General features: G+C 37.6%; 1 protein-coding gene across 1 annotated transcript in view; it reads right to left on the reverse strand.

Annotated features, from left to right (window-relative positions):
* LOC134319632 (serine/threonine-protein phosphatase 2A 55 kDa regulatory subunit B beta isoform-like) overlaps positions 1-12,996 on the reverse strand; it is a 47,126-nt gene that overhangs the window by 33,707 nt on the left and 423 nt on the right. The window lies entirely within an intron of this gene.

Consider the following 12,996-nt stretch of genomic DNA (forward strand, 5'->3'; position numbering starts at 1 on the left):
TAAATCATGACGTGAACAAGGATGACAACGGAGCTCTGCTGTAAATTCCCAAATCAAATGAATAAGTAATAAACGAACACAATATTGGTACAACAGGACAATAAAACACGTAATTTTACTTTGGGTTTAGTAAGCATGAATTTCATCTGTCAGTGACATTTTATTAGAACAATAATAATAACACAATCATTTCCTCTCACCTCCAGCAGCTAAACTAGCCCCTCTAAACTGCCCCTAGGTGTAAGAATGAATGTGTGATGCCCAGTGATTGACCAAATAAAATTCACCAAAGGAAAGGGCTAAATTTTGTGTGGAATTTGAATGAGTTAACCTTTGACCCCTGAATTTCAGTTGGACAGCACTAGAGCTCTGTTGTTCTCAGCCCTGGTGGTGGTTCATGTTTACTGTAGTAATGTAGAGATTTACTACAGCATAAAATAACTACAAATGATCAAATTAAATCTACTAACACAGTCCAGAATCAGCCGGAGTGTTAAATTATGATTGGATTAGAAGGTGTATGTGTGTGTCTATTATGTTTGTGCTTTTTATTATTAACAGTTATCAAGTTAGCTCGTTTCGTAACAGCTGGTGTCTGAGAAACTGATTTGGTTCCCTGTTTATTTCAGAATGTTAAGTTGTGTTATGATGTTTGCAGAACCAAACCAATTCTTAAATAACAGCTCCACTAAAAAAAAGAAAAGTTTATGGTTCTGATTAAGCCTTCATACAAAAGCTCTTTTTCACTTTCTATCATTTTGAATTAAAAGCATTAACATGTTTGGATATTTTTTCACCATGATCATCAGCAAATTTCTTCAAAATCTTTAACAAATATTGAAAAGTTAATCAGGTTTACAATTGATCCTTTACTGTTCATTATAAACATTAATCTGAATGTATTTGAGTTTGTATTTATAATAAAAAGTTCATCAGGACTCCCACTCAGAATTCCAAAAACTAACGTTTCATTAAAAGTATATCAATTATTATTTCTTTAACATGAAAAGCATGCAGCATCATGTAAGGTCGTCACCATAACCCTCATCACATCCAATATCTGTTTTAGTTACCATCACACACAAAATATAAAAATTACATTCTGATCCAGTCCAGCATTCTGTGTCAGTATCGTCCCGGTCAACATCATTTGGAATACACTGATCTATTACTTCATAGTTTTTAGTAAGTCAAACATCACCAACATGCTTTAGAAAAGTATGAGCAGTGTAAAAAATTTTTTTTTTGTTATTTATGACCCCATACAACCCCCCCACAAAGGTTTGCATTCGTGACAGAATATTGTAGGGAAAATAGTAATATAAGAGGAACGTTAGGTGTTTGTACCCGTTTAGCCTTAGAGGACTATCTGTGTAGACAAACCAGACTTCAGGCCACAGGTCTGTATCATCTTGATCCATCCATCATAACAAAGACAAGCATCAAGGTTCTTCTCTGTATCAGCACCAAGGTGAAGGAACTTCTGAAACCAAACAGTTGAGCCTTTTGCTGTCGACTGAGAACCTGAATAGAAACTAACTAGCACATACTAACTCTTTATCTTTAATAATAATAAAAAAAACCTTCAGATCTTCTTTGTGTATAATTTCTGTTTTAGCAGGTTAAGGTTTGTCTGCTTGCACTAGAGTAAAGAAATGTTAACTGAGAAGGCGCTTATGTAATTCACTAACTCTAAATTAGAACTTTAGCTAAATACTGTAAAGGTAAAATTAAGATAAAATGCTTGACGCCCTTTAAACTTAAATAAGCAGGACACAAGAACCTTTGTGACAATTCAGTTTCTGTGTATTTATAATAAATAATTCCCAGTGTTGTTTTGTTTAGGAGCCACATTAATTTATATTAAAATAGTGAACCTCTCTCTCACTTATAAAACTTTCAGTAGAAGAAACAAACACTGAGTTATATACACTTTTATATTCTGTGATTTACATACAGTCTTACTGACTAGATTTTACACAATTAGAGCTAATACTAGTCCAACTGGCAGCAGGATGTTAAAATACTAAAACTTACAGTACTTGCGCTATTTTGGGTAGTTTTTAAAGCCTTGTTACGTAACAGCACCATCTAGTGGACTGATGCAGCAGTGAGTGACTGCGTTACTTTAAAGACTCAATAACTAATGTAAGCACTAGAGGGAGACAAATACTCAACATTACAATAAACACCTCAGCGCATTACAGGAGTAAAATCAAACAGTTCAGAATTTACTATGTTCCATAAATTCTCTACACACACACACACACACACACACACACACACACACACACACACAATTCCCGGTAATGTCCTTAAGATGACCCCCTAGGAAGATGTAAATAGAAGCTCTTATGATTATGTACATTCAGCAGTTCTCTTTACAACATGCCAGTGAACATGCAGATCCAGGCGCCTCCGGCTGCCCTGTTTTATAACACACACTTGTTGAGTTCCATTATATCAGGGCTGAATCACATCTACCTCATCATTCACCCCCACACCCCCACCCTGAACAGAGTTATGTAACTGTGGTTTGGAGCAGCCAGACACAGCAATGGGAGGCTGTTAACTGGGACGTCCTATTAATCAAAGCTCTGGGGAAACACAGGACTGGATCGATGATGCTCTCCAGGCTCATCCTGCTGAGTACACAGTGTCCACAGAACACATAACAGAGGTCCAGTCCTCATCTGCACTTCCCACCTCAGTGTTTGTGTTAAAAATAACAAACTTCATTTCAATAAAAATGTTAATGTGCAGTTACACTGATTACTGAACTTGTCAGAAATGCCAGGAACAGAAGTCGATCCAACACAGGGGTTCGGCCACCCCTCTCCACTCCCACCCCTACGTACCCAATCATGTCTGTGTAGATGCCTGGATCTCAGCGTAAGACTGCTGCACCATCCAAATGCCTGTATAATTATTTTTACATGCTATTGTTTCTGAACCTTTATAAAAAAAGGAGACTGTTGTAGCAGCAAAGTTAGGTCTAAATAAAAAAACAAAACACTACCCTTAATTTAAGCATAAGTTTGTGAAGTTTTGTGAACAAAATGTTGGCAATGTAAAAAAAGTTTGAGAATACATGTAACTTAGTTCAATTTAAATACTTAAAGATATGAAAAAGCACATGAGGAGCAGATATATATACTGGAACAAGGTATAAGTATAAATAGAATACTTTTTGATGTAAACATTATCCATACACTGCACTCTGGAAGTGATGGATGAGGTAGTTCACACTGCGTGTAATATGGAACACAGCCTTGTTTCTGTAAGCTCACACTGTACACAGAATAAAGGTAATACAGCAAAAAACAAAACACATCCATCACAAATTCATGTCGCCAAAGTGACGTGACATGATTCTGAAATATTTCTCAAGGTTTATACATGATGGATTGTTATTTATTATATTGTGACCACAATGAAATTTTTATTTGCTACACTGCCGATTGGGTTAGACCTATGTTAAACAATTTTTATTATTGTTGTTATTATTATTATTATTATTACCCTGTGATGAACTAGCAACCTGTCCTGGGTGTTACCTACCTTTCGCCTGGTGAACTGTACCAACTGCAACCCTGAACACATTTAGAGGTAAACAGAGTCATATAGTAAACTTGTTTTTAGAAGCGCGCACCCCGCCCCTGTCCTTGGGTGGTATTGTTTAGAGGTTTTGTGTTGTAAATAGTAAATAGTTCAAATCTTGGCCGTAAGGCAGGAATACCACAAACAGGAAGCTAATCCATCACAGAGCTTCAGCCACCAAGGTAAAAGTACCCCCCCCCCCACCCAGTTACTTAATCAAGCAACTACTCGACTGTAATTAATAATTAGATTTATTTAGACTTTACACACCCTGACAAGAATACTGTCCTCTTTAATAATGAGAAGGAGCTAAAATATCTTACCTGGATACAATGATGAAATGGTGGTAAAACAATGTTACACCTACCAAAAACATGTGACAGTTTCACCAAAAGTCCAAATTTACACTATTTACACAATTAAAAGAAACTGTGGACTACACCTATGAGAAATAAAAATAGTAAAAATATCACTTTTAAGTCTCTGGTACTTCAGTAAGAGTCATTATTTTTTATTTATTTATTTTTTCGATAAAAAAAATTTTTCTCCCAATTTTTAGCGCTTCCAATCTGTCTTCCGCTGCTAACAGGCACACCTGACCTGCATCCAAGGAGAGCACGCCGCTGCCCCACGCCTTCTTTACACGTGTACAGTCCTCCTCTTCTCGTCCGTGCTGCACGGGCGTCTCTTCTGCAAATCAGGGTCCTTACACAGCGCATGAAGACCCACCCACCCACATATAGTCCGGTCCCCCACCCTGCAGGCACTGCCAATTATGCCCGCCAGATGGCGCCCAGCCGACCGGTGGCAACACCGAGCCTCGAACCGGGAGGTTCAGAAACTCGGTGCTGGTGCGTCAGCGGAATATCCACCTGGGCGCCAAGAGTCATTATTTTTAACTGCAAAAGACTCGGTTTAGTGGTGTCAAATTATAAATTACTGAAAGAGGCAACAGGACAAAGAAAGTCCATCAGTAAAGGGGCAAAATTTAAGGGTTAAATGTATGTGTACATAATAACAGTGTGTAATAACCAACAGTTATATAGGACTGCATGTAGAGAAATATAGGATAATTAATAAGTAATTGCAGATAAATAACTGCAGATAAGCTCACTAAAGTGTTTATACACTACAGTAAATAAAAGAGAGAAAGATGAAGGTGAGGTGTTTGGATCTAAACCCTGCTGATTCATTCACTGCACCCTTCTGTAAGTGTTCCAGCTCTTTATAAAGCAGCTTCCTCTCTAGCTGAGTGTTTCCTGGCTACAGAGAACAGAGACAATAGAGCTGCTTATCTCCGGCACTGCAGAGCTCAGAGCTGCTGAATCCTCAATTCTCTCAATCCACAACGTTTAGCCTGGAGAGAAATACACATGAACCTGGTGGAGAAACGTACAGAGTGTGGTGGAGTCCTAAAACCCTTAAAAAATTAAATCCTGTTTCACTGTATAAAAACATACATAAATAAGACACAAAAAGGGATACAAAAATATTTTAGCATAGACTAAAACAGCCCCTGATTTTCATGGCCAAAGCGGCTGGTGTTACATTTTCTTTTGTTAAAAATGACTGGAGAAAGAGTCTCATTTAGGCAGATTTACCATTAGAATGTACACGACAAATGTGTGTGTAAAAGCAACACACTTAAACATTTTATCATTCCGTAGACAACTTTTCATGTTTCTCAACAACGAGGTAAAGACATTAACAATAAACTTTCAGTGTGAGCATAGAGACAGTTTATACACCATATATATGCTGCACAAAAAGCTTATGTGGCTTTAAACACAGAAACTCAGATCATAAACAGTTTAACTGACCACACAAGAGAGAACAAATAAAAATAACCAGAAAAAAACACCAAGATCAACAATCAGACAAAAAAATTAACAGAACAACCAAAAAACACAACATTCCACACAACAGAATTACAACATTCAGATTACAGACAGTACAGAAGCTACTCTACCACCCACAGGTCGTATGGACATCAACAGCATGGAATCTGTTCAGGTGCGTGAAATATACAGGATTAAATCACCAACTGTTCCTCATAGACACAGAAAATTTAGAACTTAATGGCCTTAACCAAATTTTATAAATCTGTTCTAAGACCATGGAAGCTAATAAACGTCATGAGAAGATGGAATAATACCAGCACCTTGGGCAACCAATCTTTCACAACCCCAACATAATGTTCCAATACGATCACCTAACTATTAAACACTTTCTGAAAGCTGGAATATCAAAGCTTGAAAATTTACTGGACCCAGAGACACAACAACGGAAAATGACAACAACTCTCACAACAAACAATCTCTCTCAAATCAGTCAAACAGAAAATAAAGAATACATAGCCTTCACAGGTACAGGAACATTTGGAACAGCCACAAGAAAGTGGAGAAACAGATTTTCTTCAGGTAAAATTGAGGTGCCGTTATTCTTCTCAACATTAACAATTAGGACTTTCAAAGAAGTGAAGAAGAAAGATTTATATACTGTATGTATGAAGGTCACCCACATGCAAGATTAAAAAGGGGTTGTTGTTTTTTTAGAAATAAGCAGGAAACCATTGGGCTCAGAAGAACTCTTTCTAAGTTACTAATAAGGACATGGGTCCTGCAGTGGAGGATAATACACATGGGAATTTCCACAAATAGACACATAGCACATTTTGTCCCAAGCACTGACAAACAGTGACCGTTCTGTCCAGAACCAGAAAACCAAAACATGTTTTAACACAGTGTGAGACGTAGAACTTTTGACTACATAAACAGGCTGTTAAAAGAATGTCTTTCTTGTTAATATGTACAAATGTCCATTACTCCATGTAAAAAATAAATAAATAAATGAATCTGGCTCTGACTGAAAGCGTTTGCTGCTCAAGCTTTTGGAAAGATGCTGGTGCATTTAGTGAAATGTTGTGCTTGTAGTGAATTCAGAAAACTTTCTCACTGACTTTACCGCTGTGATTTTACTGCAGCACATGGGTTTACTGACATCCATGTACATCTTCTCCTCCAAGTCCAGTTAACCAAAATCCCACTGCTCACCTCCACTCAAAGCAAAAATAAATTAAATTTACGGCATTTAGCAAGTGCTTTAGCAATATACAATTATGTTCAAACACACTCCAAGTGAGCGTTCCGTGTAATGTAACATAACATGTAAGGAGTCAATAGCTTTCAACCACTTCCTTTAACCGCTTCATCCCGTGGCAGGCAGTGCAGACTGACGCATTACAGTCCGAGTGGACTACACATCCCAGAAATAACAGCACTTATTAGCGCTAATGCACCACAGCTGACGTCGGGTATAATAAAACCAGGGCAGAGAACTGAGTCTGCTTTGCGCTAGACCCAGACAGTAAGATAGATCGCTGGTGTTGTGTTACCTCATTGATTACTACAGAACAAAATCTATTACACAAACAGTTCAGGGATCAAACATTTGGTGGACAGAGTAGCTAACATGCTGACCTCGGTGTTCTTGGGTTTTAGCCGGTGAGTGTTTGTGTGAGCTTTGTGTAACAGTTCTTTGGTCCCCCCCCCACACACACACTTAAACTTTGAGACCTCCACCATAAATCTCCCCTGATCCTAAACCTCTATGTGGGTGCTAGTCTGAACCCTAAAGCATGAGCTGCTCAGTCGGTCCTCGTTGCTCTGCTGTATTTGTCCAGCTTACATCCACAGCATATCAATTTGCCTCAGCTGCTCTCCATCCTTCCACTCAAAAAAATTTGCTTCCTGTAAAGAAAACCAAACGTGTACCTTACTTCTTCAAAACAGAAATCTTTAGCACCCACATCATCACTTCATTTTCACCACCCAGCTCGAAATTCTCACCAGCCTGCAGCCAGTTTGCTCATCAGCACTGACTTTAATTAACTGCTGATAATCTTTTCACCATCTTGACTGCACCAGAAAAAATTACGAACTGTGTATCAGATCTAACTTTAAGTTTACTGTGTCGAAAATATAAGAAAATACAAACCAAAACACAAACAAATATAAAAAAATAAATCAATATTATTTTGTATTTTAGTAAAAGATCAGATCAAGTCTGTGTAACACATGATTTAGGAGAGAACCTTAATAATCAGGTTATTAGTTATTAGGCAATAACTTACTAAGACAAGATGAAATGTCTGGAGAAGCTTGTAAGAGATTTTATAGATAGGCCTTGGATGGGTGTAGGACTGCCTCAGTGCAAATGAACCAGTGAACATGAGGCACTTTAATGCTACGCCAATGAAATGTTAAATCACGATCACAAACCTTAAATTTTGAATTTCACATCAAATTGCACATTACACAAGAAAAGGCTCATTTCAAAATCTGTGACAGCCATAAATTAGGTAGGGCCTTAGTTATATAGTTTAATTTTAGTTTTAACATTATAGAAGTAACTGCTGAAATCTGCTCACGATTAGTAAACAATTAGACACGATTTCTGAAACAACTGGTTAGAAAACAGCAGCTTTAGTAAAATATGTCTATAAGCACTCAGGAACCTGTCAGACCCTGGAGAAAGCAGAGAACAATAACACATATTACACCCATTAGCACAGGAGTGCAAACAATGCAGACCTCACGAACTCAACAGTCTCACAGAGCGGTCATCATGAGTCCTTTCAATGTGACGTTTGTCTCAATGTTAGACATATGTGTTTGCCAAGTACTTAATCCAGACAAATAATAAAATAATGCATATGATTGGCTAAAAATTCTTTCATAATAAGTTAATATTACAACAAACAAAAAACCCTAAAAGAACTGCTTTTTTAAATCTAGAACTTCAACCTCAATTTATTGGAGTTTTCTTCACTGGTTTTCTGGAGCTGCATCACATTTACTCTGATGTTTCCCTCCAAAAAGGATCCAGCACCCACCGACCTACATGCACTAGAGAAACAAACAACACTATGTACTTTTTACCTTTCAGGCCACTAGCATGACTTGACCAATCACTCAAGAACCAAGACAAACATCAACGACCATGTTTTGTACTAATTTTGTACCATCTGCACCTGATGTGAATCTAACAAAGTTTGAGGGGACCAAAGGAAACAGCAAATGACTTACAAAAATACTTTGCTAAAGTCTCTGATAATAATCGTATGTATTGTGCATGGATTTAGTTTTTATGGGGCCACCTGGATGTTCTACAATGCAGCAGGAAAAATGTCCCTCAGACATATTAGACTGTTTGAAAAATACACAATACTGAATGAATAAAAAAGCTCCACGTCGACGGCTGAAGCTGTTTTGAAATGTGAGCGTGTTTGGTTTGGGTCTGTTAAATCCTTCCTTTGTTTAGCTCATTGCTTGTCATTCTAATGTCTGTACATTTGTTTTACCCACGTTGTGTTCACTGGTTTGTAATTAGTTTAAGCAGCCATGTTTGTTTGGGTTTAGGGCGGAGTCTTGTCATGTTTTTATTGTTGTTTATAAGCTGATTATTGTGTTTAGTCCAGGTTCTTGTTTTCAGTTTTATTTGTCTGTTTTAGTTTCTATTTCTTTTTTTGTTTTGTGTATATTAGTATAAAATTCAGCTAAAGCCGTGTTTATACTTGTAGTTCGGCTCCCTTGGTCTGGACCAAACAAGAATCATTGATGCATTTTAGTCCTGGTTTGTTTAGCATTTGCACTCATAAACGCTTAATCAACCTAAGAAAATAACAAAAAGACGTATAACACACGTATGGTGTAAATTTTGCAAACCAGTAGTCAGAATGCTGCACCACGCTGAACTTAATGCACTTATCAGTGTTGTGTATATCTGGTATATATCTGGTGGTATCATCACCAACCGGAAACACAGCAAGAGCTAATATACATAAAAGAGTCAAAACCGCACCAGAAATTCCTGCTGCTCACCAAACAAAGTCCTCTGTTCTCTCACCATGCCTTACGTGTCACATCTTGTGACATCACATCCTGTGTTTGGTTCACTTAGATGTCTGTGGTTCGTATTGTGTTCATACCTAAACAAATCGCACCAACAAACAGCACTAACAGAGCAATCACACCAGAGCTCATTTCAATCCAACCCAAGCTAAATAAAGTAAAAACACAACCTATAATAACACTGTTTGTCTGTAATGACTGTTCTGGATTATGTGTGATTTATAAAAACGCCTTAAAATATTATTGCACGGGTGCAGTTTAGTCCTGCTGTCATTCGTTACACTTTTCAGTCTGAACTGTAAACAGCTAAACAAGTAAAATTGTTTCATGTGTTTTTAGTTTAGATTTAGGCTGATTTGTAACTGAGTAATTAACCACATTTAATACTGTATAGTGACTTATATTAAACTACATTTATTAGTAATTATTACAAATACAGGTACTGTTGAGAGTTCATTATCTTGCAGTCGTATCTTTAAAGCAAACATTCAGTGTAACATCAATTTTCCACAAATAATCCATTATATTTAATCATCACATTCTATTTTATCTAATAATACAGATTCAGGATTAAAAACATGCTATGAAAGATGTTTTTGCAGATTTTTTTACTTTAAAAATTCCAGAGAAGCTGAGCTCAGAGGAAGCACAAAGTGAGAGCAAACGCTGTCACAAGACTTCTTCCACAAATCCTCTGTTGATGTGTTTGTCTCGTAGAAAAAGCCACAGGCAAAAGAATTTCACCTCGAAATCCACATGATAACTGGGTAGATAAGAAATGCTTTTGTTGTCAAACTAATTACTTTTTATATTTCTGAGCCATGATGGTTCTCGATATGGATGTTGAGGGTTTGAGCTGAAAGATCACGGGAGGCCGAACAGTAGCACAATACAGATGTTGTTAAACTCACTGGCTAGATCACTCTCCCGACAAGGATCTATTACTTTGTTTTTGCATGTTTTTAAGAAATCTCCCCCTCAAATCAAAGCCAAGCCAAAGTCATGTCAAATCATTTTTAATAAAACTGTTTTTACATCAAAACTATTAAACAATTTTTGTTTTAAAAGCAACTGGGAAAATTCACTAACATTTCAGTAAAAAAGATACAAGTCAAATCAGTTTAGTTTAAAATTCCAATTAGCAATTTAAAATAATTTTTTTTAAGTTACATGTGGCTATTTTAACATAATAGAAAAGATGGTTTAACACTAGAAAAAAATTCTCCAGAAAACTGGACCAGTTACATCACTGGGACTGCATCATGAAAATGGACTTTGACACCAAGCATGAGTGTAGTGGCATAAACCAAGGTTTATTAGTGAAACACTCAGCAGAACAAGGTATAAAGGAGAAAAATTATGCAAACTGTTAAAGCTCTTACATTACATAACCTTTTAATAACCCACTGATAAACTCTTTGTGCTATTATTAAATTAAATTATTATTATTATTAAATTGTAACGGATATTGAAAAACAAAGTCTTGAATTATAGTGAAATGGTTTTATGGCTAAAATCTGTTTTAGTTGCCTAAATTAAATAATCTGTAACAGGCCATAGGGATCATCAGTGGGCAGAGATTACCAAATCATGCCCACTTCCTATGCCATTAGGGGTAGCAAGCGGCAGATGACTGACAATGGCGGTTCCATTAATCAGGAAGTCTCTGCACCTCATCAGCATTAATTTGCTGCAGTTGGAGGAGAATCTAAAATACAAGCTTTACTCGCCACCTCACTGCATGCTCATTTTATTGTGTTGATTGGTCGACTTAGTGCGACACCTGAACGCACTAAGAGGCCAACCATTTTGTTTCCGCCGGCTCTCATTCTGGCATTCTTTGATCTTTCTGGTTAACTCGGCTGATGTTGCAGTGCTCCTTGACTATCACTGGACAGGCAAGCTGCTTTCTGAGGGGACGTGATGACACATGAGTGGACCCCACAAATGGATCCAGTTCTGCAGTTTTCCAATTGTAGACCTTGAGGAAATGCATGCTTTTAAAATCATTTTTTTCACACAGTGTGAAATCTGTGTGTGAAATCTGGCCTTCTGCTGATGTGATCTCCCTCTTATTTTCCACATTTCATGGTGATGTGAACACCTTTATAATTAACCAACATTAACCTTATAATGTCCTATGAAACTATAAAACATCACAAAGTTTCATATCAACACCTCATTACACTTTACTGAATGAATTAACTGAATGTAGTGAAGGTGGCAGAAATGTAGAACATGAACAACACAGTGAGCAGAAATATACTTATTAAAATGAATAAAGATGTAGCTGTAATATTAAACCTTTAAATGAAAACATTAGTGAGCTTCAACTGGACATTTCAACTCTCCACATTGTAAAACAAATAATACGAACAAACGTTACATGTTTGTTGTGGCATGGATGATATAGTCACAAATACTGTAAAGCTTGTGTGCCGATGTGTTCTAATAGAAACTATATTTTTCTGTAGCCGTGCTAGTTGACATTTACACACCTTTCCCTGGGTTTCCCCTCACCCTGTATCTTGCTTTCTATTTGGCTTTAGCTCCACACCGCACTCACTGCTAATCACAACCTGATCACAACACCTTTCAAACTACAGGATGCTGAGTTGGCGACAGGTCCAGATATTTAGAATGCTAGATATTTTTCTTGAGTCTGTGAGCGATCGGCATGGCGCTCAGATCTAGTCATTAAACAGTTCACACATTGCGATCCAAGCCGATTCTCGAGCCTCAGACGAATGTCGATTTGCCTCCGAGCTGGCATATCTGTCTGTGACCTGACTGCTGGCAAAAATCAGGGTAAACATCGTTTAGGGTGAACTAAACATTAGAGGAACTGGCGAATGTGCACTGTGGGTGAGCCTGTGAGTGCTCAATTGTGCAGAGATTTTGTAGAAGCACTTTCAGCCCAAATTGTTTGTTTATTAAAATTTTTAACGTGATGTTTTACACTTTGGTTACATTCATGACAGGAATGGTAGTTACTCATTACACAAGATTCATCAGTTCACAAATTTATATCAAACACAGTCATGGACAATTTAGTTTCTCCAATTCACTTCACTCGCATGTCTTTGGACTGTGGGAGGAAACCGGAGCACCCGGAGTAAACCCACGCAGACACGGGGAGAACATGCAAACTCCACACAGAAAGGACCCGGACCGCCCCACCTGGAGATTGAACCCAGGACCTTCTTCAGCCCAAAATAACTATCAGAAGTTGGAAATGCATGATCAGGGACAAGTCTGCTACAAGCAACACCAGACAGAGCGCTGGAGAGGAGGACTGACCCATCTGTGAAGCCAACCATCACAAAGCCATGACGGTGTAGTGACATGACAGGGTTGGGAATTAATTTAAATGACAGCAACAAACCAACAACGACTTCTTTATCAGGTATCAGTTAACCGATTAATCATTGACATACCAAGTATACACATCCACACTCACTCAAACACACCCACCCACCCCCAC

Source organism: Trichomycterus rosablanca, chromosome 8 (genome assembly GCF_030014385.1).
Source record: "Trichomycterus rosablanca isolate fTriRos1 chromosome 8, fTriRos1.hap1, whole genome shotgun sequence".
NCBI lineage: Eukaryota > Metazoa > Chordata > Actinopteri > Siluriformes > Trichomycteridae > Trichomycterus > Trichomycterus rosablanca.